The 24177-nt window shown below is 39.2% G+C and overlaps 1 protein-coding gene across 2 annotated transcripts in view; it reads right to left on the bottom strand.

Annotated features, from left to right (window-relative positions):
* The window catches only part of LOC106876102 (uncharacterized), a 568067-nt gene that overhangs the window by 168536 nt on the left and 375354 nt on the right, over positions 1 to 24177 (bottom strand). For both annotated transcript variants that reach the window (XM_089338341.1, XM_052975102.2), the window contains one exon: positions 12480 to 12517. The gene's annotated coding sequence lies outside the window, so the exon portion shown is untranslated. The remainder of the gene's footprint in view (positions 1 to 12479; positions 12518 to 24177) is intronic.

Genomic DNA, 24177 nt, shown 5'->3' with positions numbered 1-24177 from the left:
CGACTTAATCCCTTTGTCTGTCTCCTCTATGTTTAGCCTCTTGTGGGCAATAAAGAAATAAGAAATGTTAGCACGCCAAGCAAAACCTTCAATGGCGTTTCTTCTGGCTTTACAAGCTGGGTTCAAGTACCGCCGAAGTCGACTCTGCCCTCTGCTTTTCGTCCTTTCGGGGTCGATAAAATAAGCACCAGTTGACCACTGGGATCGATGTAATCGGCTTACGCCCCCCACCCCACACGAAATTGCTGGCCTTGTGCCAAAACTTGAAATCTGAGCTGCAGAATCGTTTGCATGCCGGGGAAAATGCTAAGAAGCATTTCTTCCGGTTTGAAGTTCTGAGTTCAAGTACCGTCGAGGTCGACTTGTGTTTCATCCTTCTGCGGTCGATAAAATAAGGCACCTGTCGAGCACTGGGGTCGACGTAATCGACTAGACCCCCTCGTGGGTCGATGAAATATGTACCAGTTACAAACTGGGTTTGATGTAATCGACTTACTTTCTCCCCCACAATTTCAAACCTTGTGCCTATAGTAGAAGGAAGGATTATTTTAAGGGTTGTAAGACAGCCAACTGGCGGAATCGTTAGCACATCGGACAAAATGCTTATTATGTAGTTTTTGACCACTTATTCTCACCTAGGGTCCACATGACCTTTCTGTGGGCCCATATAAAATTTTACTGCAATAAAAATTTTGTCCAATAAATTGGTTACACTTCTACAATGCACAAAAGATTCTAACAGTTGTTTAATAAAATTCCTAATAAATATTTGATTGCAAAAATATAACAGGTGTTTTTTTTTTAATAATCAAATGGGTATGAGGACCCACCTGAGTAAAATAGGAATCAAAGGGTCAATAGGTAAAACATCGTGTAGGCACAGCTGTGTGGCAAGAAGTTTGCTTCCCAACCACTTGGTTCCGGGTTCACTCCCACTGCCTGGTACCTTAGGTCAACTACAGACGTGTAAGTAGATTTGGTAGACGGAAACTGAAAGAAGCTCGTCGTGTATGTGTGTGTATATATATATATATATATATATATATATATATATATATATATATATATAGATAGATAGATAGATAGATAGATAGATAGATAGATAGATAGATAATGTAGTCAATTCAGATAAATAAACAGTGCAAATAAACGAATAAAAACGGACGACATAAGGACGCACATAAGAAATGTGTTAGCTTGACGCTCGGTGTATGGTGAGAGTTTAACGTTTCGAGCATAACTCTACGTCGGAAAGGGAAATTTAAAGAAAACAAAAGACGAAGAGAGGTGAAGGAACAACAAGCAGATATATTAGTTTAACGCTCGGGAAGAATGGAAAAGTCTTTAACGTTTCGAGCCTATGCTCTTCGACAGAAGGAATTGAGGGGGAAGAAAAAAAACGGAAAGCGAAAAAAATGTGTAGGGATTGACGGTTCGTGTGTGTGTGTGTGTGTGTGTGTTTGTCCCCATCACTAGTTAACAACCGGTGTTGGTGTCTTTATGTCCCCATAACTTATTTGTTCGGCAAAGTGAGACTGATAGAATAAGGACCAGGCTTTACAAAAAATAAGTACGGGGTCGATAAGTTCAACTAATATTCTTCAAGGCGGTGCCCCAGTCTGACCGCAGTCTAATGTCTGAAACAAGTAAAAGATAAACCACTGCTTTATTAGACACATGATGCGTGAAAAATATGCGAAACGGTCATGGTTAGAATCTCGTTGATCATAAGACCTCTGTTCAATATGGCTGACGTGACTTGAGAGAGGCGATGGGAGGGTAAGAACCACCGTTACCATCACCACTAATACCTCCAACGCCATCATCAAACCGCGACGACTTTTACCACAACGACGACCGCCACTAGCATCGTTGTCACTCTTACCAACCGGTGTCACCGCCACTAGCACCGCCGTCATGCGCTATCAAGAACAGGTGTCACCACCACCTCTATCATACCATGTACCAGCCTCACTTGTCACTGCCCCTACTACCAACACAGTCTGATCACGGCTGCCACCACTACCACCATCAGTGTAGCCGTCGCTGCTACTTCCCCACCTTGTCACCGCTACCACAAATAAAAGAAAACCCTCCTTGCTACCTCCGCTGTCACCACCACCATCATCAGCACCAAACGAATCGACGCACATCAGCACCACCACCACTAGACGCACTATCAGTATCACCTAACTTATCACTCCGGTCACCACTTCACCACCACTACCGACCACTGCCAACAGCTCCACCGCAACTGTCGCTATCTCTATAAACTAACACTATTTCTCTTTCTCTCGCCATTGGTCGCCACCATCGCCGCCGTCATCTTCGCCACATTTAACTACATTTTTTTTCTTACTATCTATTATTTGTAATGTCGCCCTTACAAACAAACTAGCTCAGCCGGTGTCAAGTACAGTTTATATATTCTTTTATCTGTTTCAGTCATTTGACTGCGGCCATGCTGGAGCACCGCCTTTAGTCTAACAAATTGACCCCAGGACTTATTCATTGTAAGCCTAGTACTTATTCTATCAGTATCTTTTGCCGAACTGCTATGTTACGGGGGACGTAAACACACCAACATTGGTTGTCAAGCGATGGTGGAGGGACAGACGCACAAACACACACACACTTACACACACATGGCTTCTTTCAGTTTCCGTCTCCCAAATCCACTCTCAAGGCTAGGTCGGCCCAAAGTGCCACGCAGTGGGACTGAACCCGGAACCAAGTGGTTGGTAAGCAAGTTACTTAGCCAGCCTTGTGAGTGGATTTGGTAGACAGAAATTGAAAGAAGCCCATCGTATATGTATGCATGCATGTATGTATGTATGTATGAATGTATGAATGTATCTTTGTGTCTGTTTGGCCCCACCTCCACTGCTTGACAACCGTTGTTGGTGTGTTTATGTCCCCGTACTTAACGGTTCGGCCAAAGAGCGATAAAATAAGTGTCAGGCTTAGAAAGAAGTACTCGGGTCGATATATTCGACTATAAATTCTTCAAGGCGGTGCCCCAGCGTGGCCGCAGTCTAATGACTGAAACAAGTAAAAGATATATATACGTGTGTGTACAAATACACATGCACACAGATATACGTTTGTGTGCGTGTGTGTACAGATACATTTGCGTACAAAGTTTTTAATTGTTTTATATTACAGGTCGTCATCGACTTACGACCGATCGACTTTACGACGATCGGCGCGCCAGCAACCGACAGCAATAAAAAATAGTCCAGTTGAAATTTAATGGGTTTAATTCCTTAGAAATTAACCCGTCAACGGATGACGTCACCTAACAAAGGCTAACCCTAAGTTTGGTTATTGATCGCCGTTGTGGTTATCCCAACTGTTGGATGAATATTCTGTCGCGGAGACATCGAGGTAACCTAGTATTTGTTTATAAGACGACTGCTGGAAACGCCGAAAGCTTTGAGTAACGCCAGGCTCGATAGAGTGCGACTGTTTCTTACACTACACAGTGTATTTCTTGTATTTGCATTCTCTGGTGCCTTTCTATGAACAAATAATACTGTTGTAGTATAGTACAGAATGGTGTGTGTGACTTTTACCTGAAAATATACCTTAAGAATGTAAAAATATGAAACAAAGCTATGTAGGCCTATAGCCCGACTTACGACCAAATCAACTTACGGCCAGTCACTCAGAACCAATGGTGGTTGTGAGTCTACGACGACTCAAACCCATCTGGGCAGGCAAGGCGATCTCCACCAAGACCAAAGTGCGCCTCTTCAACAGCACCGTCATACAATTGGCAATATACGCGGCGGAAACATGGAAGACATCAGCAAAGATCGTGCGAAGGCTCAATGTATTTCAGCTACGAAGCCCCCGGCAGATACTGCGAGTATATATTTCTTTATTGCTCACAGGGGTGGGGGGAACTAAACATGGAGGGGACAAACAAGGACAGATAAAGGGATTAAGTTGATTACATCGACCCCAGTGCGTAACTGGTACTTATTTAATCGACCCCGAAAGGATGCAAGGCAAAGTCGACCTCGGCGGAATTTGAACTGAGAACGTAAAGACGGACGAAATACCGCTAAGCATTTCGCCTGACATGCTAACGATTCTGCCAACTCGCCGCCTTTAATATACTGCGAATATCATACCAGAACCACATCACCAACGACGAGATACATCGCCGAACTGATACCCGTCCACTCACTCCAGCAGGTTGTTGTCACTGAGCGCCGCTTGCTATTTGCAGGCCATGTCCTCCGATTACCATCGTCGCAGCATGCGAAAACCGCCATTCTGTGGAAACCACCGCATGGCAAGAGGAAACAAGGGCGACCAAAAGCGACTTGGCGCCTCACCTTCATCGATGACCTCAAAGCCATTGACGTTTCATGGGATGAAGCTGAAATCGTCACGGCCGACCGACCACGTTGGAGAAGCCTTGCTGCCCAATACGCCATACGGCGCAGGAGGACCTAAGACTATGATATATATATATATATATAAATAAACATAACTTACAACTTCGTACGCAAACGTATTTCATCGGTGTTCGTTAAGTTGACAAAATATCGTTTGGAAAACCAACTACGTCCCCCCTCCTCCTTTCTCTTCTTCTTCCACAACTACGACGATCATTATCACCACCACAACCACCACTACTACCACCAACACCACCACAATCTCCGTCGTGAGTGATAAGGTAATAGAGGCGGCGGCGTCGGTGGTGGAATGCTGTCTGTTACTGAGATAAACGTTCCGATACTGATACGATTAAATAAATAAATTGGTTGGTTAATTAGTTTAAATAAAAGCCACAGTCGCGTTGCTGAATACTGGGTATTCGATTACAGCTCGCTTCTCATATTCCAAAAATATGTGAGAATTAGACATTGGTAAGTATGAAGGGTGGTGTCAACCGTTTTAGAGAGTGAGAGAGGGGAAGGAGAAGGCGAGGAAAAAGGGGTGGGAAAGGAGGGAGAGGGAGAGATTGTGAGGTGGGACAAAGAGGCGCAAGTAATCTTTTAAAAATAACTTGGAGTAAGGAGGAGGATATGCAGATGAGGAAGGGAGGGATAATGATATGAAAAGGGGAGGAGGAGGAGAAAGAGGGTGATGAAGAAATGAGAAGGAGGAGAAATATTTGATGACGATATGAGGAAGCGATGAAGACGATATGAAGAGGTGGAAGAGGAGATGACGAAATGAGGAGGAGGAAGAGGAGGTGATGACAATATGAGGAGAAAAAGAAGGCAAGGACGATATGAGGAGGAGGAGAAGGAAGAAGAGGTGATAATGAGTAGAGGAGGAAAAGATGGAGGTGATGACGATGAGGAGGTGGAAGAAGAGGAGGTAATGACAATATGAGGGGAAGGAAGAAGAGGGGATGACAATATGAGGAGGAGGAAGAGGAGATGATGAAGGGGAGGGGGAGGAAGAGGTGATGATGACGGGGGGAGGAGGAAGAGGAGATGATGACGGGGGAGGAGGAGGAGGAAGAGGAGATGATGACGGGGGGAGGAGGAGGTTATCAGGATCTAGCCAGTGAGATAGAGAGAGAATGTGGAAGACAGACAATTATTCCTGTGGCAACTGGTCCACTTGGCATAATATCGAAATTGCCACCGGAGAAACTGGAGGATATTGGAACTGAGACCGGCATTGTCGATCTGCAGAAAACTACCATCTTCTGCAAGAATCCCAAGAAAGGTTCTTGAGATGTCGGGAGACTTGTTGATCACCAAACCTCAAAATAACATTCTTGCTAATTAGCATGCACTAGCTTAATAATACTACTACTACTACTACTACTAATAATAATAATAATAATAATAATAATAATAAATGCCCGGATGCAGTACCAGGCAGTGGCTCTCATGGCTTCTGATCTTAATTGATTGGAAGTGTTATCATGTACATTGTTTTGTTTTGGTATAAAAAGATGGGCTACAGCAAATATTCTGCTTAATACCAAGGATTTGCTTTTCAGTTGTTTCTCCTTGAGCAGTTGAGCATGTCCCTTGGTGGCTGATGATATGTGCATCTCTGATCATGAGCAGAAGTAGTGGGGGAGCATCATAGCCATGTGTTGAGAAGAATTCTTTGGGGTTTGAATAATTCACCTTTGGAAACATGAGTGTTTTGCTCAACATCCTTAAACAAACCTTATTCAGGGACCATTTGAGCGGGATGGGCTACCCGACCTGAAGAAAATTCTAACTGGGCCCCACCTGCGAAGTTATACGCTGTTTATCTTGATATGAGATCACCATGTCGCGCACATATGGTTGTGATGCATGTGCCTGGTGTACACTTATCAGACGAGTAGTCCTGATGGGTATACTGGGCTTCGTATATTATACCCCAGTGTCACTTTGATGGCATGCACTGCTCTCTCACTCAATAATAATAATAATAATAATGAAGAAAATTCTAACTGGGCCCCACCTGCAACAGACGGGTAATGATGGGTATATTGGGCTTCGTATATTTCTACCCCTGTATCACTTTGATGGCATGCACTGCTTTCTCACTCAATAATAATAATAATCCTTTCTACTAAAGGCACAAGGTCTGAAATTTTGTGGGGAGGAGACTAGTTGATTACACTGACCCCAGTATTTCACGGGTACTTAATTTATCGACCCCGAAAGGATGAAAGGAAAAGTCGACCTCGGAGGAATTTGAACTCAGAACATAGCGGCAGGTGAAATACCGCTAAGCATTTCGCCTGGCGTGCTAACGATTCTGCCAGCTCGCCACCTGAATAACAATAATCATAACTTTGCCCTAACAGTCGGGAAGACACTCGGCAAGAAACAGGCACAAAATTGAATGAGGAAGAAAAACTCATAATAATAATAGTGGCTTCAAATTTTGGCACAAGACCGACAATTTCAGTGGAGTGGGTAATAATAATAGTAATCGGTGTACTTAGCACAACATCCAAACTGCTTTCTAAGAGACTGAAGAATATTGGAATTAAAACTCGCCTTGTTTAACCTGAAGAAAAGAGCAATCCTGTCCTTGTTGCCAAAAGTTAAGACAGCATGGTTTTCAATATAGCATGCACGAATCGTTTGCACCTCGGCTTTGCCCTTCATCCTTTCCGGATCGATAGAATAAGCACCGTCGGTCACTGGGTTCGATGAAATTGACTTTCACCCTTCCCCCAAGTTGCTGGCCTTGTGCCAAAATTTGAAACCAATATAGCATGCAATAATAATAATAATAATTATTATTATTATTTCTACTATAGTTGCAGGCGTGGCTGTGTGATGAGAAGCTTGCTTCGCAAATATATGGTTCCAGGTTCAGTCCCACTAGGTAGCACATTGGGTAAGTGTCTTCTAATACAGCCTCAGGCCAACTAAAGCCTTGTGGGCGGATTTGGTAGACAGAAACTGAAAAAAGCGCATCATATATATATATATGTGCGTGTGTGTGTGTGTGTGTGTGTCTATGTGTGTCCCTCTATCGCTTGACAACGGGTGTTGGTGTACTTACATCTCATAATCTAGCAGTTCGGCAACAGATAGAATAAGAACCTGGTTTCAAAAAAATAAATACTAGGGTCGATTCCTTCGACTAAAAATTATTCAAGGCGGTGCTCCAGCATGGCCACAGTCTAATGACTAAAACAAGTAAAAAGACTAGTCGATTACATCCACACGGTGTTATCGACCCCGAAAGGATGAAATGCAAAAGTTGTATGCATCCTGCTATTTAATGACGTCACTCACAGCCCAAAAGAAAATATGTATTTATATAACTCTAAGGGATTATCTCAGCAGCGAAAGGTCTTGTCATGTCCGAGTACTATCGAACGTGTTAAACATGATGATCTTACACGAATATATTTTATTCAAAGCTGCTTCGTGCGAATTTAATATCTTTCTCTCCCCCCTCTCTCTCACTCTCTCACACACACACACACACACACAAACGCGCACGAGTTTCTAACTACCTGTTTAGCTGTATGCTTAAATAGCGCCTATTTCACACACACACACACACACATATGTATGTATGTTTGTCATGTGTTCATGTATATATATATATACATACATACATATATGTTGTATGTGTGTATATATATATATATATATATATATATATATATATATATATATATATATATGCACACACACACACAAACATGCATATATGTATGTTTGTATGTGTGTGTGTGTGTGTAAGTATCTCCTACTATGTGTCGGGGGCTGACCAAAGTCTTGGGGGTGGATTTGGAAGACGAAAAACTGAATGCGCATCGTGTGTGAGAGAGGAACAACCAGTTTTGGTTTGTTTACGTCCTCTCAACTGGGTGATTCAGCAAAACAGGTCGACAGGTTAAATATCAGACTTAGGGAAAATTAAGCACTGGGGTCATTAGCGTAGCTAGAGTGTGTGCCGCCCCGGACGGACCTCCCCTGCCGCACCCCCTACTCTGCTAGTGACTGGGGTCATTTACTTAGACCAAGCAACTTCGAAGCAAGGCCGCAGTCCAATGGCTGAAACAAGTTACAGACAGACAAATGGTTCCGGGTTCAGTCCCACTGCGTGGCACCTTGGGCAAGTGTCTTCTTCTATAGCCTCGGGCCGACCAAAGCCTTGTGAGTGGATTTAGTAGACGGAAACTGAAAGAAGCCCGTCGTATATATGTATATGTATATATGTGTGTGTGTGTGTGCGTTCATTTGTCTGTGTTTGTCCCACCAACATCGCTTGACAACCGATGCTGGTGTGTTTACGTCCCCGTAACTTAGCGGTTCGGCAAAATAGACCGATAAAATAAGTACTCGGCTAACAAAGAATAAGTCCTGGGGTCGATATGCTCGACTAAAGGCGGTGCTCCAGCATGGCCGCAGTCAAATGACTGAAACAAGTAAAAGAGTAAAAGAGAGAGAGAGAGAGAGAGAGAGAGAGACAGACACACAGATAGGTAGATAGATAGATAGATAGATAGACACACTCACTCACAAGCGTATACAGAAATCCACACACGTAAAGCAACAGCTTAGATGCAACAACTTATATTAACGGAGAAGACGACGAGAAGAAGAGATGCGTAGCAACAACAGATATATGTTCTCTGTGCGAGTCGCTGTATGGGGCTGTCGGGGAAGCAAAGAAGCGCAACTGTTCAAGTAAAGAAGACAGGAAAATGTCACGTAAATACGTTCCTTTTCGATGTCTGGTGTAAAAGCCACCTGATGGCAGCCGTTAGTGAGGAAGCGTTGCTATGTAACTGATCGAAAATGTGTCTAGCCTTATGTGTCAAGGAAAAGTTATCTCTCATTCACTCTCGCTCTTATTACATAGAGAATACACACTTCTGTATGAGTGTGGCTATGTGTGTGTGTGTGTGTGTGTGTGTGTGTGTGTGTGTGTGTGTGTGCATGTGTATATCATAATCATGTTTGTGTATGTATCAGTTTCCGTGTGCGTGTGTGTTTGTGTCGAAATAAAAGAGTACTCAATACAATGGTAGATGCTAATGATATTTTGGTGGAGTCAGCCTCTTACTGCTCGAGTTTCACCTGGAGACACTCAGGGGCTTCATGTTATATAACCTGATTTATATATATATATATATATATATATATATATATATAAAATTGGTTTTAAAGTGACGATAGCAATTATATTTTAAATGAATAAATAGATATTTACGTTACATTTTATCTTGATTTGAACTAACATTAAATGCTACATTGCTTTTCGGTTAAAAACATCTCAGCACATCTGGTAGGAGTTACGCATATTATTTAATAGCAGTCTGATTCGGTTCCACGCAACTTAAATTTTCGTGGGCTCGTAAAACGAATCCATCACTTGAAGAGCTAGGTTAGTTTTACGAAAGTTAAGTTGCATGAAGTCAAATCAAACTCACTAAATTATACACAAGCACACGCGCACACACATATATATAAAAATGCATATACATATATGCTCGAAACGTAAAACAACTACTCTGTTCCTTCTCCGAGCGTCTTAATACTTTGCATGTGTTACGTCCTCGCGTTGTTGTTTTTTTCTTGCTGTATTTTTCTCCGTTTTCTTAAAATTAATTACACACACATACACACACACAGATATAACACACACACACACACACACACACATATGAATGCATGTGTTCAAAATCTTAGCATCTTCTCAGCGTGTTCAACACCATTCATCTGGTCGGTGGTCGATGATGAATAGGATCTTCATCATCATCATGATAACGGCGATGATAATGGTGGTGATGTTGATGGCAACAGATTATCATCATCATCATCATTATTATTATTATTTGAATATTTTCGCTCCAGTGACTATCGTAGTTTTGGAAATTTTCTCACCTCTATTCATTGCTGAAGATCTCAAAATTTGAGATTCCAAGGTCAGCTTTTTATTTGCTTACCCTTTCTTAATATAACAAGAAAGAAGGAAAAAAATCCCCTGAGAAACTAGACATCATCTCAGCATCGGAGGAAATTAAGAACAGAACAACAACAAATCCGCGAAAAATGATTATCAGCTTCATTCGTATGTTCCAGCACATATTTCATTCCTTCTAAGAAACTCCCGACTCACAACGGCAAGACTCGATCGTCTTCACATCATACCAACATATTTTAAACATTATCTTTTTTACTCATTCCCATCATTGGACTGCGGCCATGCTGGAGCACCGCCATGAAGGGTTTTAGTCGAACAAATCTAACCCTGTACTTTGGTTTTTTTTTCCTTTTCTTAAATCTAGCATTTATTCTGGTAATCTCATTTGTCGATCTGATTATTAATTCACGGGAACGTAAGCAAAACAACACAGGTTATCAAGGAATGGGGAGGGGACAGACTCAAACACAAAGACATTATATATATATATATATATATATATATATATATATATACAGGCTTCTTTCGGTTTCTGTCTACCAAATTCTCTCACAAGGCTTTGATCGGCCTGTGGCTATAGTAGAAGACATTTGCCGAAGGTACCGCGTAGTGGGACTGAACCCCAAATCATGTGGTTGGTAAGCAAACTTCTTACCACACAGCCATGCCTGCGGACACTATTTCATATTTTTCAACTTATTTATACGTTTATGTATTTGTTTTGCAAGATTCTTGATGTGAAAACGTGTGTTGAAAAAGATATTATATTTGGGGACGGTCATCTTTTGATAATTAAACACACGGACTGTTTATTTGATCTTCACTTCAGCTTTATTTTTAGTTTATTTGTCAAACTTCTTTCGTCATACATTCTGTGACCTCTTCAACGACTCTCCGTCTCATGTGTCACCATTTGTCCTGCCTATTCCAGTCTAGCACATCAAATATACAGTACGTGGGCAAAAGATAACCATCGCCAAGTATTACAATAACATATTTATAGTTGTATTTCGGGACGGTCATTTTTCTTTTTCTTTTTTTTTTTTTGCCAAATAAACACACGCACTATATATTTGTTATTCACTCGTTTATTAATGTTCTTATTTTAACGCCTGTCCATTGTCCGGAAATCTTTCGTCACACATCTGTGACCTTTTTAACGACACTTTTCGTTTTCGTGTGTTCTTGCTCCACTTACTCCAGTTTCCATTCAATGGAGTAAGTGGAGCAAGAACACATACGAAAACGAAAAGTGTCGCTGAAGAGGTCACAGATGTGTGACGAAAGATTTCCGGACAACGGACATGAGTTAAAATAAAACTAATAACTAGTGAAGAACGAATATACAGTACGTGTGTTTATTTGGCAAAAAAAAAAAAAAAATGACCGCCCCGAAATACAATATCTGTTTCAACACACGATTTCACATCAAGAATCTTGCAAAACAAATTGATAAACGTAACTTATTTATACCTCTCCATGTGTTATGAGGATTCTTGGCTTTCACCCAGGCGGCCCGGGTTTGATTCCCTGCATAGCTGTGGGGTAAAGAAGACAGCTTTGCAGCGACGAGGTTTCGAGTCTAGTGCTACAGCGCGATATCTTGGGTAAGTACTATTATAATTCTGGACTGACCAATGACTTGTGGGTGAACCTCGTAAGCAGAAAATGTATGGAAGCCCGTCGTTTGTGTGTGTGAGGGAAAGAGAGCGGAGGGGAGAGAGAGAGGAGGGGAGAGAGAGGAGGGAACGGAGGGAGGGAGGGAGAGAGAGAGCTCTTGTGTTTGTCCCCCTCTCGCTCGACAACTGATGCCGGTTTGTTTACGTTCTCGTAACTTATCGATTCGGCAAAAGAGATGAATAGAATAGGTACTACACTTAACGAAAAAATATAGCCCTGAAGTCGATTTGCTTGACTGAAACCCCTCAAGGCGGCGCCCCAGCATGACCACAGTTTAACGGCTGAAACAAATAGTAGATACACCACTTTTATATGTCACCAGATCTTTTCTTTTTCGTTAATTCATTAATCCATTTATTCATTTAATTATATTTCATATTTCTCATTTGCTCACTATGCGAATCATTTATTTATTTACTCACCCGGTTAGAACGAGATCCACATAGCTGCAGTTGGTCACCTGTAAAATAAAGCAAAAACAACGATGTTTATACATGAGTTGATTATGGCTACGTGAAAACAGATTTTTGTATTTGTTTAGTTAAACCCATGTCAGATCTGATCTAGTAAACCTACTGCGAGTCTTTATCGCCCTGGCTTGTATTTCCAGGCATGGTTATGGCAAGACATTGATGAGGTAAAATGCACGATTACATAATGCTCCTATACAGTTATGTAATTATTTCAGTATTTTGGTGAAACGTGTGTATGTCCAATATGTAGTGAGACGTGAGTCTTGAATGCAGAGGGCGAGACAAAATGTAGAAAAGGAGTGAAGCTAGCATGCTCTGATGAATACACAATGTAAATATGTAAAAAAAAAAAAAAGAAAAGTGGGTATAAAAGGTATCAGATGGAGTATGGAAGAAAGAAACCGGTATGGACAAGGACAGCTATATTAAAAAGTGCCGGTCGCTTCACGTAGACCGTTTGCAAATGCGGAAAACCTAAGAAGACATAGAACGAAGTGGTGAAGGCTGATCTCAAGATCTTGAAATTCACAGAGGGGATGACAAAGGACCTGAATGACTGGAGAATATGAATGTATGTATATATAAACATACACACAATGACAGCAAGAGAGAGAGAGAGAGAGAGGGGGGGGGAGGAGAAGGCAGGCACTATAAATAAATACCATATTTAAAAAAAAATAAAAGCAATGTCAATGTCAAATGCGCTACGTTTAAAATAGCGTGTTCGCACTCGTATTAATTCAGCTAACAGGAGGAAACGGCGGAGGGCGGTGATTCTCCGACTGTATGTTTGAATATGCACATACATACATACATACACACACAGTGCTTTAGTTATTTCCTTTTGCATTTAAAGCTTGACATATCATTGTATATTTGCTTGTCATTTTTACTACAACTATTTTCTCGTCAGTAGGTGTGTATACTTGTGTGTGCATGCCTTGCGAGTGTGTCTATGTGTGTGTGTGCCCATTCCTGTCCGATGCATGACTTCACCAGTGATAGTGATACAAAGTATATAAATGAAATGGGTGTGTATGTGTGTGCCATTCTATTTTTAGCTCTCTCTCTCTCTCTCTATATATATATATATATATATATATATATATATATATATATATATATATATATATATATATATATATATATATATATATATATATATATATATATATATATATATATATATATATATATATATATATATATACTGTTGTGTCTGGGGAGAGTCATTTTCTTTTTGTGCCTTATAATTTAAAACACTCACCGGTAAAATTTCCACTTAATTCCTATTTTTATTTTTCCTGAAATTTTCGTTGCGTCTTGCAACCTTTTCAATAGTCAAGACTATTGAAAAGGTTGCAAGACGCAACGAAAATTTTAGGAAAATAAAAATAAGGAATAAGTGGAAATTTTACCGTTGAGTGTGTTAAATTTTAAGGCATAGTAAGAAAATGACTCTCCCCAGACACAACAAAATATGCTTCAACACACGAACTCACATAAAGAATCTTGCAAACCAAATCCAAAAACGAAATATATATATATATCAAGAAAAACAAAGATAGATAGATAGATAGATAGATAGATAGATAGATAGATAGATAGATAGATAGATAGACAAGCAGATAGATAGATAGATAGATAGATAGATAGATAGATAGATATAGACAAATAGATAGATAGTGAGTGAGAGTGATTGTATTATGCATGGTTGTTGACAACGAAAGCATTAACATATCACGCCTTTAAAGCAATTCGTACACAGCGTGTCATAAGAATGTTTACTTTTTCGCGGTGAAGTTTAAATTGCTTGCTTATGAAAACGTATTATTTTGCATTTCTAATTATTAAAAAAACAAAACAGAAAAAGAAACTAATGTACAGTGCACAGTGAATTAATTTTTAATCAATCAATTAATCCGTTTTGACAATGTATGCACTGCTATGTAAATTAGAATGACCGGTTAAATTGATTTCTCGTTTGTGTACGTTTATAAATAATGATTCCATAGAAGTTGGTTATACTTTCTCTGACGAAGAACTCTGAAGTGCAGAATTTAGAACGATCCCACATACGGCGAAACAACTTCTTTGACGCTTCAACCACAGAGTGAAAACTTAACTGTTTAAAAGTTACGGCTTACGTTTCAAACGTATATCTGTGCGTGCACGCATGTATCTATTTATCTATCTATATCTAACTATCTATATAAACTTGCTTCCCAACCACATGGTATCGGGTTCAGTCCCACCGCGTGGCACCTTGAGCAAATACTTTTTACTATAGCCTCGGGTCGACCAAAGTCTTGAGTGGATGTGGTAAATGGAAATGGAAAGGGTGATTCAACCCAATATTTATATGCTATTATTTACAACTTTATGTGCTTCGAGAAGCACTGCTCCCTATACGTGTGTACACACGTGTGTGCATATGTGAGTTGTTTGGTATTTGATATACCTGCATTTATCTAATGCTGTTCATATGCATACCACTGGCCACTGAGTGATTTCTCTCACCTCATTTTTGCTTAAATTATGCAAATTACCTTGTGATAGATGTGTTCAACTCGTTTTGTGCAAGGCTATGTCCTTTGGATACAGGAGAAAAAAGGAAGACGATTATCGTGCTGGCGAAGGAAAAATACCCGAAACGTCAAAATTTACTTTTTTCATTCTCTGAAACTTATAATATTGGCCACGAACTCATCTCGTCTTTTTTCTTTCTTTTTTTTTTACGCTGCCTGTCAAACTCTCTACACTTACAAACACAGGAACACACATACACAGGCCTTAGAATCACAGTTACGCTTACATATACTCACACACACACACACACACACACAACTTTATCTTTCACTTGTTTCAGCCATTAGACTGTGGCCATGCTGGGGCACCGCCTTGAATCTTTAGTCGAATGTATCGACTCCACTACGGCAGTATCTCTTTTTCTTATAAGCCTGATACTTATTCTATCGGTTACTTTTGCCGAACCGCTAAGTTATGAGGACGTAAACACAGGAGCACCGGTTGTCAAGCGGGGGGGGGGCGAAAGAGACACAAAGACATACACGTAGGTATATATATATATATATATATATATATACACACACACACACACGACGGGCTTCTTTCAGTTTCTGTCTACCAAATCCACTCACAAGGCTTTGGTCAGCCCGAAGTTATAAAAGACACTTGCCCAAGGTGTCACGCAGTGGATACACATACATAGACAGTAAAACACACATATATACGTACATACATATACACACTTTATACACATATATATACGAGGATTTAAAAAGTTTCCAAGTAACAAATACATGATAATATTATGTATATATATAAAAAAAAAACGTATGTTTACTTTCTTTATAAACACATGAACCTTATATACGGAAAATAGTTGTGGCAAATGTATTATACACACGCATTTTATATATACTTAATTATTAGACATCGGAAAATATTTATTGTAACACAGTTATCGTAAATCATAACGCATTTTATATGCATATATGCCGGTAGAGACATATAAAATAGCTATATAATAAAATAGAACTTCAGAAAGCAGCTATAGTAAAAAATATCACACACACACACTCTCTTAGACGCACAGAAAGTAGTTATAGTAAATATATACACACTTTATGTACATATGTACAAAACTCGCATACGTTATATATAGAAAACATACGCAACGAGAAAACTTGTACACACAAACACACATGATATAAAAATATAGCGTTTTACAAAAGCTATTTCCTGTGTATATATATGTGTGTTTGTAAAGAGCGTGTGTGTGTTACAAGAAGTATTTTGTAGAAGCAGTTTATAGTAAAAATATTCTACGCACACATACAGTATACATAGAAAAATAGTTACACACACACACTCTCTCTCTCTTTCTTTCTCTCACTCTCTCTACGCTCACACACCATAGGAATTTTATATACACATACACACTGGTGTTTTTAAAAATAGTTATAGTAAAAATACACACACACACACGCACAAACATACAATACTATTATACACACGCATACAAATTTACAAACGCTTAGAAAACATACACACACCCAGGCAAAATTTATATGCATAGAAAATAATTATCAGAAATACACATGTACAAAGTTTCTGACACTCAGATAATAGTAATTTTTTAAAAAGATACAAACACACTCTCTAGGAACTACGTATAGAAACTTTTAGACGCACTGAAAATAGTAATAGTAAAACACACACACATGCATACATACATTCTCAGACACACACACTCACTAGAAACTGCGTATAGAAACTTTTAGACGCATTGAAAATAGTAATAGTAAAACACACACACACACACACACATACATACATACATACATTCTCAGACACACACACACTCACTAGAAACCGTATAGAAACTTTTAGACGCATTGAAAATAGTAATAATAAAACACGCACATACATACATTCTCAGACACACTAGAAATTACGTATAGAAACTTTTGGACGCATTGAAAATAGTAATAGTAAAACACACACACACACATACATACATACATACATTCTCAGACACTGAGAAAAGTTATAGTAATACACACACACACACACATACATACAAAATACACGCACGCATATACTTAGAAAACACTTATAGTAAAAAAAAAACACACACACACACAGACATACCGTATATACACGGACACACACTATGTACACACACGCATACAACTTCTCAGAAGCTTAGGAAATAGCAATGTTAAAAATACACATATACGCAAATTTTATCGGCACAGACAGGAAAGAGTGATAGTAAAACGTTCGCGTGTGCGCACACACACACACACACACGCATACATTGGAGACATTTTGAAACTAGCTATTATAGTAAAACAGACACAAAGACGACTACAATAACAACAGCAACAATGATGACTGGGAGAAAGTACCAGCAAAAGAATAAATAAATAAATAAAATGTTCAGTACAACAACAGAGTTTGAAGTTTCAAGTAACAAATAAACATAATAATAATAATATTGTGAAAAGTTCTTTTACTATTATTTATTAGTAGTAGTGGAAGTGAAGGACAGCAGACGATATAAATATTATATACATATATATATATATACACATTGAGAGACAGACATGCTCATACACTTAGAGACACTCAAAAGACATGCACACACACACACACACACACATGCATAATACATACATAGACATACATGTCGACATACACAAATACACGCAAACACAAGATTCCCACACTATAGACACACAAATAGAGAAAGGCACATACACACACACACACACACACCAAAGGCGCAGAGATACGCAAAGTTACGCATATATATGTAGTCACAGACGTACACGCACACACCGACATACACAGATCAGAGACAGTTACACACATAGAGACAACCGTATATAGATGCACATACACTGACAACACATATAGACACACATACACACACATTCACGTACTAAAAGCACATAGATACATATATACATACGCACATAGATACGTACAGATTCACACACGCGCGCATAGATCAGAGAGAGAAAGAGACACAGATAGACATATATATATATAGAGAGAGAGAGAGAGAAAGAGAGAGAGAGATACATACATATACACATACATAGACTCAGCCGTTCACGCAGTCATACTCACACACACACATATATACACACACACACAGCCACAAGTACATAAGTCGGGGGGGGGCTAGTTGACATGTGATCAAGTTTCTCGCACTGACCTACTTACCATCGACCTCAACAACTCACAGGGAGAGAGAGAGAGAGAGAGAGAGAGGGGAAGAAGTGAAAGAGGGAGGGCGAGAGAGAGAGAGAGAGAGAAAGCAAGTGGGGAGGGAAGGGGTTGAGTGCATCTCCCCCAAAAGTTTTTACGATAACTACTACTACTACTGTTGCTGCTGATGTTATATAGTAAAACTTGCTGAGGCACTCACCCTCAAATTAATCCACCACCACCACCACTACTGCTACTACAGCTGCTGCTGCTACTACTATTATTACTATTGCTACTACTACGACTACTACAGCTACCAAGCCTTTTAGTTTTGTCTTTGTGTAAACGTGTGTATGCATGTGTGATATGTACGAAGGGTGTGAGTTGGTATGTACGTGGACGTATCTATGAGGTGGACATTTCTGCGTGTGTGTTTGTGTGTATGTGTATGTGTGTGTGTGCTATGCCGGCAAGACTGTGTGTGTGTGTATGTGTCTGTATAAGTATGAGGAATATGTGCGTATCTTGGTAAAACTATGAGCGTGTATGAATTTGTATATAAATATATGAGGTATATCAGTGTGTGTGTGTATCCTTGTATGTGTATAAATAGGAGGGATATCTGTGTTTGTGAACATAACTGACTATATGTATGCAAAGCCGAAAAGAGTGTGTATATGTGTGTATGTAATTTCGTGAGAAAGACAAGTATGTGTAGGTATATGTGAGTGTGTGTGAGAGAGCGAGGAAGAAATAACTAAACGTATAATATATATTAATTTCGTGAGAAAGACGCGTGTGTCTATACTTGTGAGTGTGTATGTGTGAGAGAGAAAGAAAGAACTTAGACGTGTATATAATTTCGTGAGAAAGATGTTTGAGCAGTTAATTGTTTGTGTATGTGTGTGTGTGTGTGTCTAGTAAGAATGTACGAGAGGAATAAATGAAAGCGACAAAAATATATGTGAGTATGTAAAGAGAAAGCGTATCTTAATCCTGTGAGAAAAAGTGTGTATGTGGCTATTAATGTCTGTTTATGTTAATGTGTGTGTGTGTGTGTGAGAGAGAAACAGACAGACAGACGTAACGTGGTTTGTGAGAAGCAAGTTGCTTTAGAGTTTGAGAGATGCGAAATCGAGAAATGGGTATTTCTGAGCAAAGAAGCACTTAGATATATAAGTGTGTCTGTATGTGAAAATCTGTATAAGAAAAAGAGATACTCAAACAGTTAAGCTAGATAAGTGTAATATATGTATATATATAATATATATATGCGAAAGAGAAACTATAGCTGTGTTTGTAATAAAGGAAAGAAAGAGCAAGACAGACCCTGTCATTATGTGTATATGTGTTAATGTGTGTATGTGTGAGAGATTTGGTAATTGTGTGTGTTGTATATGCCAACACGAGACATTAACTGCGTGTGTGTGTGTCTGTATGTAGCGCTAAATTTAGGAGCGTATGTGTCAAACCACGTTGTAGATGTAACAATATATAAGCATGGTTTATGTGAAAACTGAATTGCGTAGCTAAGCATGTGCATGCGTCTGTGTGCATGTGTGTGTGTCTATATATGTGCAAACACACATATACATATATGCATATATATATATATATAATTGCGCGCGTGTGTATGGGTACATAAATGTATATATATATATATATATATGTGTGTGTGTGTGTGCATATACTGTGGTGTCTGAGGAGAGTCAATCTCTTTTAGTGCCTTATAATTTAACACACTCACCGGTAAAATTTCTACTCGTTTACTTATTATTTTTCTAAAACTTTCGTTGCGTTTTGCAACCTTTACAATAGTTGTTGAGAGTCAACATTGAAAAGGTTGCAAGACGCAACGAAAGTTTTAAAAAAAAGTAAATAAGTAAATGAGTGGAAATTTTACCGGTGTGTTAAATTATAAGGCACTAAAAGAGAATGACTCTCCCCAGACACAACAGAATATGCTTTAACACACGAACTCACAAAGAATCTTGCAAACCAAATCCAAAAACGAAATACATGCATACACACACATACACATATATATATGTATGTATGCATACATATATACACAAACAATTACAGTAAGGCGAAACTTGTAAACTTTTAATATAGATACGATACATGAGCAGCTACTTATATGAATGTGTGCTTGTATATGTGTGTGGATGTGTGTATATTGGTGTCTGATGCGCGCTCACATACGCTTGTCTGGAAAACTTGTCAAATGTGTTGCGTTTAAAAGTAATTCTTTTTTTACTTGGGTATCTATATATGTATATGTATGAGAGTAGTTTTATTAAAATTGAATGTTTGTGCATTCATCTGCAAAAATGTCACCAAATTTATAGCTGTGCGTGCATGCATACTTGTAACATGTGTGCGTGTGTGTGCGCGTGCATTTATGAGTGTATGTGTGTGCATGTGTGGCTATTACAGTCAAGTAAATATATGCGTACCGCACATAATAATAAATTTCGCACAAGCACACACACGTGTATATACCAGACAATCGCGAAAAATGTGTATACGTGAGCGCACGTGTTGCATCGTATGTGTATGTGTGTATGTGTGTGTATAGGAAATATGCGCGCGTCTGTGCAGATGTCAGCCGGTGTTCTGAAGTTCGTTTCTAATATCACCGTTAAGGGCAGCTGGAGCACAGCTTAGACATCAAAAATACGCATGTTATCTACAATAATATGCCCCTGCGCATATGTCCAGTGTCTACGCTCATCTGCCAATGCGCTCGCGATTGTGTGTGTATGTGTGTCAGTAGCAGATGGGTGAGTATCGGTTCGTTCTCTAACTCCCCTCTACTAATAAACTGGCATTCCGTCGGTTTCGACGACGAGCATTCCAGTTGATCCGATCAATAGAACAGCCTGCTCGTAAAATTAACATGCAAATGGCTGAGTGCTCCGCAGACACATGTACTCTTAACGTAGTTCTCAGGAAGATTCAGTGTGACACAGAATGTGACAAGGCCGACCCTTTGAAATACAGGTACTACTCTTTCACTCTTTTACTTTTTCAGTCATTTGACTGTGGCCATGCTGGAGCAGCGCCTTTAGTCGAGCAAATCGACCCCAGGGCCTATTCATTGTTCGATTAGTACTTATTCTATCGGTCTCTTTGCCGAACCGCTAAGTTTCGGGGACGTAAACATACCAACACCGGTTGTCAACCAGAGACGAGACAACACAAACATACGTACAGAAATGTGTATGCGCATGTATATATGTATATTTATGTATGTATATACATGACGGGCTTTCACACAGTTTCCGTCAATCAAATTTATTCACAGGATATTCGTTAGCTGGGGGTTATAGTAGAAGACACGTGCTCAAGGTTAGTAGGACTGAACCTGAAACCAAGTGGCGGCAAAGCGAATTTTTTACTCACACACACACACACAGCCTCACTTAAAAGTGGATGTTGTGTTAGAACACAGTATACTACAACAGTTACCATGAGAGAATCTGTCGTGCGAACTTTCGGTGCATATAAGCACTCTTGTTTACATCGCTAGCGGGGAGATAAATCACCCGCAATCGTCGCAGTCAATTCAGAAACATTCAAAAGCTTGTACTTCGGTACTCGCGTATGTATTCGTCTATTTTTGTTGTGTACTCATTTTAATTTTCGGCTCGACCCGGGGCCTTACCATTTAACGGCCTAATTCACTTGAATCCTGATTTATTGTGTGTGTGTGTGTTTACACAACACACAAATATATATATATATATATATATATATATATATATATATATAAATAAATATAGCCTTATACAGAAATGTTGACATAGGAATAAATTTCAATAATGGATAACAGCGTCAAAACTCTCTTTTAAATTTGATATATGACCAAGGAGATCGATCCTTAAGGAGTCTACTTTAGACCTTTGGGGAGAAATCTCTTGCTATATTGGTAGCGATTACATACTTTTCTCATCAACACATTGTGGAGATATCATCATATGAACAAATATATATATATATATATATATATATATATATATATATATATATATATACATATATATATATATATATATATATATATACACACACACACATAAATAAAGTATGGGGGTTTAGTTCGCAGGTGATCTAAACGATTAGGTACGCTAGGTAAGTGGTGTAACGGATTACTAGGGCTCCGAGGTTATAGCCGAGACGGTAGTTATGGAGCCATTGCAGATTTCCGATGCAGCGGATATATAATTGTTAAAGGAGACATCAAACATTAAGGCAAGGCAAACATCTCAAGTCATATACATTATTATTATTTTCCAACAGTAATAATGTATACGACTTGAGATGTTTGCCTTGCCTTAACGTTTGTTGTCCTCTTTAACAATTATATATATATACATACATACATACATACATACATACATACATATATATATATATATATATATATATATATATTCAAATTCCTCTATTAAATGTAATGCTTATTTATTCCCATTGTTTTGAATTAAACAGGCATCATTTCGCAGCTTCAAGATTTTGAAGTGATTGTATATTTTTAGAATGACATTGTCGTGTTGCGGTGGAAAGGTGGATATGATCATTTTGAGCATAAAACAAGTAGAATATCTGAGCCAGATGTGGTTGGTTTAAATGCTACAGAGTTAAAGTGATTTTCAGTGGGAAAATGTATGATTTTGTGCATGAAATGCAATGCTATGAAAGCACACTGCCATACATTTACCATAAATTAACTACGTCATACGTATACTGTGTTTCGACTTAATCTACGCATATGCCATTCCCATCATATCTAAACACGAAAACACTCCCATACTTGCACATGCATATCTGCTTCTCCCTCATAGAACCGCAATTCCACCTGTCTCCTAACCACTTGCCCGTTATTATTCTGGCCGATTTTAGTTTTTTCTCACTCCTCTTATAGTTTTCCCTTTTTTCTGATGAAGGACTAATGTACGAAACGCTATGACTCTTTCGCTTTATTTCAAGCGCCGAACTTTGTACCCCCACCATGTTGGCTTTTTAAAAATTTCTTTTAGTGTACATTATATGAGGGAGGAGTATTCATAACACTCACCACACACACATACACACAGTAAGGGAAGACAAAAATTATCCGCACTTTCTTTAGGTTGGCTGCACTATCTTCAGTGCTCACATGCTAATAGGTGATACACTAACGTAACCGAGGTTCGACCTTGATCGTTCCAGTTTTCCTTTCGTGTTACAGACTAAATATAACGGCTCCGCTGACAGTGTAGACAAGTAAGAACAGAAATCAGTAATCCGATTTCTCTGGTCTGAAGGTGTGTCAAGGGATGAAATTCATTGTAGGCGTCCAAATTAAATACAAGGACAGTGCTCTACTGTGCGAAAGTGTATCGAGAAATTTTGAAATGGCTGTAAAGCGTAAAGCACGAAGAGAGAGCAGGATACTTATCAACTTTCACCACTGACGTGAAGATTCAACAGACTTGAAAGATGGTTCTGACAAACCGATCACTGACCAGTGATGAGATGGTATATTTTCTGCAAATTAATCATAGTTCTGCATACGAAATCATCCACAACAAGCCTTCGCTTCCGTAAAATCCGTGCAAGATGGGTGCCAAGATTGATTACCGAAGCACATAAGTGCAATTGTGTGGAGATCTGTCAACGCTTATTCGACCACCGCAAGGATGAAGCTTTTTTTGGAGAGAATAGTCATAAAGGATGATACCTGGGTCTATCTCTTTTAGAGATAACTATCTCTGGGTCTATCACCAGCGCAAAAGATATTGAAAACGCAACCTCTCACAGAAAAAGTAATGGTAACCGTTTTCTGAGATGCAAAAAAGCCTATACGAACATTACCAGGGAAAAGATTCTACAGTCACCAGTGAAGGTTGCAGTG

This window comes from Octopus bimaculoides, chromosome 20 (assembly GCF_046866305.1).
Source record: "Octopus bimaculoides isolate indiv1 chromosome 20, ASM4686630v1, whole genome shotgun sequence".
In the NCBI taxonomy this organism is placed as follows: Eukaryota; Metazoa; Mollusca; class Cephalopoda; order Octopoda; family Octopodidae; genus Octopus; species Octopus bimaculoides.
The sequence above is the reverse complement of the archived record's forward strand: the minus strand, read 5'-3'. Positions and strand labels throughout refer to the sequence as shown.